The sequence below is a fragment of the Pinus tabuliformis genome, chromosome 8 (assembly GCF_031772625.1).
Source record: "Pinus tabuliformis cultivar Carrire ecotype Pingquan chromosome 8, CPIR1, whole genome shotgun sequence".
Classification (NCBI taxonomy): domain Eukaryota; kingdom Viridiplantae; phylum Streptophyta; class Pinopsida; order Pinales; family Pinaceae; genus Pinus; species Pinus tabuliformis.
Genome location: NC_142294.1, coordinates 629,697,841 through 629,703,816, shown reverse-complemented (window position 1 = coordinate 629,703,816; position 5,976 = coordinate 629,697,841).

The following is a 5,976-nucleotide window of genomic DNA, read 5'->3' as shown; positions in this document are numbered from 1 at the left end:
GCACTTTAAGTTACTCAATTGCTCGGTTCTAGGGCATGAACACCTTTTTCTGCAATACACACCTGAGGCTTTGGCTAGAATTTCCACATCGGGTTCCACCTGCAATATAGAATAGTTAATTACATGATCAACATATTTAACATACTTCTTAAGAAATGAGATAGGGAAAACATCATGGAATTTCACTATCGGTAGCAATGAAATTCGATAGGATACTGGCCCAATCCTCTCAATGATAGTAAAGGGTCCACAAAACCATGGTGCCATCTTGGCACATGATCTAATCTGCAACGAGCTCTTCTTCGATTTGATGCATAAGTACACTGTTCCCCAACCTGAAACTCCTCGAACAACATGTTCCTATCAGCATAACTCCTCTTCCTATCTTGTGTTTCCTTGAGATTCTTCGTAATCTCTTGAATCTCCTGTTCCATTTCTGCCAACATATCTGGTCCAACCAATAGCCTGTTAACCAGATCACTCCAACTAATGGGAGCGTTACAACTCTGCCCATGCAATGCCTCAATAGGACTCATCCTTAGTGACTCCTGATAACTGTTGTTTTATGCAAACTCAATAAAAGGGAGATACTCTTCCCACTTCCTCTGTTGATGCATCACATCAATCCTCAACATATCCTCTAATACCCTATGGACCCTCTCGGTCTTTCCATCTATCTGCGAATGATAAGTTGTGCTGAAGGCCAACTCGGTGCCAAAACCTGCAAATAACTCCTTCAAAAACTTGGAAGTGAACTTTTTGTCCCTGTCTGACACAACCTTCTTTGGGACCCCATGTAGTCTAACCACATGTCGGATGAATACCTGTGCCACATCACTAAATGAGTATGTAGACTTCAGTGGAATAAAATGTGCAACCTTTGTCAACCTGTCCATAATGACCATGATGGAATCATGCTACCTCAATGTCTTTTGAAACCCTATTATGAAATGCATGGAAATGACCTCCCATTTCCACTTCCAAATCACGATAAGTTGTAGTTGTCCACCTGGATGTTTGCACTCTAGCTTCACTTGTTGAAAATCGAAACATCTCGCCACAAAATCTGCTACATCTCTTTTTAGATTCAACCAATAGTAATATCTATTCACTATTGTGAGTGTCTTCTGATAACCTTGGTGTCTTGAATATGGTTTCACATGAAATTCCCTCAAGATCACATTCTTGAGGTCATTGTCATCTGACACATATATCTTATCTCATAACTTGACCAATCCCTCTGCTCTAAGACAATAGTCCATACACTGTGAACTTGCAACCACACCTGTACCTGTACTTGTACTTGTACCATCACTTGTACATGTACCTGTACTATCACTAGTACCAGTAACTATATTTTGTTGCAACCTGTGCACAATCTCCATATACCTGACATCCTATTATCATGCCTGCAAGATCCTATCTTGTAAATATGTCCCATAGGAGCTCATAGTTGTCAAGTGATGTATATGTATTCGTCTACTGAGATCATCTTCCACCCTGTTCTCTTTACCTTTAATGTACCTGATCTCGAAGTCAAACTCGTTGATCGTGGCCAACTAGCTAGCCTACTTGAAATTCAGATTCGGTTGGTCAAACAAATACCTCAACCCAATGTGATCACTAATAAACAGAAACTTCGTGCCAAGAAGATAGTGCCTCCACATATTTAATGCATGTATAATCACTGCTAACTTGAGATCATGTGTGGGATAGTTTTTCTCATGCTCATTTAGTTTCTGGGACTCATAACATACCACCTGTCCATCCTACATAAGGACTCCACCATGCCCTCCCTTGCAAGTATTTGTACATACTACAAACTCTTTGTCCAGATCTGCAATCTGTAGCACTCATGCATGTGTCAGAAACTACTTGAGCTGCTCAAAGCTAGCGTCACACTCTTTGGTCCATTCAAACTTCTTACCTTTTCTCTGCAAGGATGTAATGGGATAATAAATTTGTGACAAGTTCTTGATGAACCTCCTATAATAGCCTACCAAACTCGTGAAATATCTCACTTCATCCACATTCTTAGTAGCTACCCACTCCATGATGGCCCTTATCTTCTCTAGATCTACTACAATGTGTTCCTTGAAGATAACATGTCCCATGTAATGTACCTTGGTTTGAAAGAAACTACATTTGTTGAACTTAGCATACAACTGATGCTCCCTCAACAACCTCAACGCTACTGCTAAATGATCGGAATGCTCTTCCTCATTTTTTGAATATACCAGTATATCATCAATGAACACAATAACAAACTTATCCAAATATGGACGCAACAGACTATTCATCAAACACATGAATGTAGTTGGAGCATTAGTTAAGCCAAATGGAAAAACAACAAACTCATAATTCACATACCTGTTCCTAAACACAGTCTTGTATATATCCTCCTCTTTGATTCATACATGATGGTATCTAGATCTCAAGTCAATCTTCGAGAACATTGTTGCTCCCTTCAGCTGATCAAACAAGTCATCAATCCTCAGCAAAGGATATATGTTCTTGACAGTCACTTTGTTCAACTCCCTGTAATCAATGCATAATCTAAGGCTACCATATTTCTTGCTCACAAACAAGACCGGTGCGCTCCATGTGATACACTTGGCCTAATGTATCCCTTGTCCAACATTTCCTTCAGCTGCAACTTTAACTCAACCAACTCAAGTGTGCTCATCTTGTAAGGTCCTTTCAATGTTGGAGCTACCCCTAGCACTAACTCAATAGAAAAGTCTACATCCCTATGCGGTGGCAACTCGATGATGTCCTTAGGAAATACATCCCTAAACTGTTGTAAAACTGGGTATTTTTTCACCACATCTGCATCCTCAACCTCCTTACCCTTATCACAAGAAATATCTACTATAAATAGCTTGCACCCTTTCCTGTGGCTATGCTTTGCTTGCATATTTGTCACCATCCTAACTAATATGGCTTTCTTCTTATCTTTTCAGACTCTTGGTTCCCCATTGTCATCAACACATTCAATAGCTTTTTCATAGAAGTCAACCTTGGTTCTATGTAGATACAACCAATCCATGCCGAATAACATACTATATGAGCCCAACGGTAATACATTCAAATGTGTTGTGGGGGACATACCATTTAAGTAAAATTCACAAGCTCTTACCCAATGATGAACTCATTTCTTCGTACCTATAGCAAACTGCACTAACCAAGATTCTGCATTTCATTCCTTACTCAAACGATGTGTATCCACCAATTCAGGACTAACATAGCTATAATTAGATCCACGGTCAACCAAAATAGAAATAACTTGATCACAAAGCTTATTGTCCATCTCAATGATAGATGTGTGATGCTCTGCTTGCCTTTTGTACACAACTACATAGATATGATGAATACTCTGGCCTACATCTCCAACATTCTGTGCCTCCTGTGCACTATATATCTAAGGTATACCATTCTGATGTTGCGGAAAATCTCTCCTAAGGTGATATTTACCACAAGTCCAACAACGCACAGAATCCTTACTCTGCTCCTGAGGTGGATGTCCTTTTCCCCTCTCTAATGCATTGAACTTCTTAGGTGGTGCAACATTCTCCTTGTTATCTGTACCCTGTGTCCTTGCTCACTTTTTATCCCATTTTCCTTTGTTCTTTTCATTACCTCTCCAGTCTAGCTTAGTCTCAATTCTGCACCTTGATTATTCATAACAATGCTTTAGCTTTCGAATGGCTTCCTCCAATGATCTAGGCTCATCGAATTCAATCATGTCTTTGAATGTAAAAGGTAACCCACAAACAAATATTCTAATATTAGCCTTCTCCTCCTTGAGGTAAGGAACATACCTCAATAGCTCCAAGAACTTACTGGTGTGCTCATCATCTATCATGGAACCCATCTTTAGTTTATAAAATTATTTTTCCATGTCATCAAAGTACCTCTCCGACATATACTTTTTATTGAATAAACACTCAAATTCACTCCAAGTCAGATCTTCCTCATTTATGTCCCTAACATTCTTCACACCTTCCTAATAGATGTCTGATTTACCTTTAAGACTAAAATTAGCCACTCTAGCTTTCGTGTTCTCTGAGTAGTAATGCAACCTGAAACACTTCTTCATACCAAGAAAACATCCCTCTGCATCATGTGATCTTTTTATCTTTCCATCAAAAGTAGGTAGCTTTTCCTTCTTAAACTCATCCGACAAGTATCCCCTATCATTCCTCCTATAAGAATAATAAAAATGATGATCATAATGCCTATTAGAACTACAATCATACCTGTGTCTATCCTTTCTCCTCTTCGGAGTGTCCAACAATCTTCCATCTCTAACTGTATCATCTTTATCTTATTGATGACCACCATGCGATCTACCACTAATACAAAATGGCTAATTAGTTACTAAAAAAGTGACTAATATTTGAATTTAAATGACCATTTTTCAGTCGATGACTAATAGTGGCTAATTTACAATATCTTATAACGTGACCAACCTTTAGTCGTATTTAGCTTAGCCATTAATTGGTTGTCTCAATTTTATCATCTAGTAGTATATTTAGTCATAAATTTTGTCATTAATGTAATCATTGATTTAGTGATTAATTGTCAAAATTAATGACCAAATAAACAACAAAATATATTACTACATGGTCACCCAAGAAAACTAATTAATGACCAAAGAAATATGACCAAAATGCTAGTCATGTTATAAGATACTGTAAATTAGCTACTAATAGTCATATATATGCAAATTTTAGACATTGTTTGAAATCAATTAGTGACCAAATAAATATGACTAAATTTTGGTTGTGTTATAAGGTACTGTAAATTAGCTACTAATAGTCATATATATGAAAAATATATTCATCATTTGTAATCACAAATTTGTCATTTACTGTAGTGATGTATATTTTTTTAGTAGTTTCATATTCACTATATAAACGACTGATTTAGTAGTTTATATTCATTTCATTTACTTTCATTAATAATCATTATAAATGACTAATTTAGTTGTCATATATTCATTTTATTTAAATTAATGATTAAGAATTTAAACTACTAATTTAGTTCTTTTAGATTGATTTTATATGCTCATTATTAATGAGCATAAATTAATTAGTATTATTTTGCGACTAAATTTATAATTAATAAATGTCATACAATGTGCATTGTCATCTAATATGAAAACACAAAATTACATATGTTAATTAGAACACTAAATAATATTAAGTACAACTATAAATAACTTCAACCACATAAATTATACTATATGAAATGTCAAGTATTACAATATGAGTTTCCAACTTAATATTGATTGGACTAGAATTTGCACATGAAATATTATTTCATCAAACATTATCAGTGTTGCCAAGGCATTTTAGATGAATTCACCAACTTTAAAGACTTTACCATCAATCTGTACGTGTATGTCTCATGCGGGATATTGGTTTTAAGGGTATCACTAGATTGGTTCTCTTCTCTCTCTCTTTTTGCATTTGCCGCTCCAGTGTTATTATTCTCCTATTTCTTCAATTCTTGCTTGGGTACTATGTGCAGGATGGGTCATAATCTTCTTTTTTTTCCATATTCCATTTCTCCAATAACTGCAATCAAACACAATAAAGATCAACAAATCACATATCTCAATCACAATGCCTATCATTACCAACTCTTACAAGGAAAAGTACCACCTAAATAAGTAATAGTTTTGAATTCAGATATCAAATGTGACTAACCTGATAACATCCAATTACCAAAATTTTTGGATATCTTGGATGAAATACACGTGAATGGAATTTATTTCCACTATAGCTCAATTCATGTACACATTCACCACCTTTTCCATAATGAAAAGACCATGCCCTAACAGAATCCTCACTTACAGCTGCAAAATATTCTCCACTTGTATCTCAGCAAACTGAGTGCACATGATTTGTATGCCTCTGAAATAATAAATATATTAAAGATACTAATCATTTCCAAGCCTTTATCTATCTA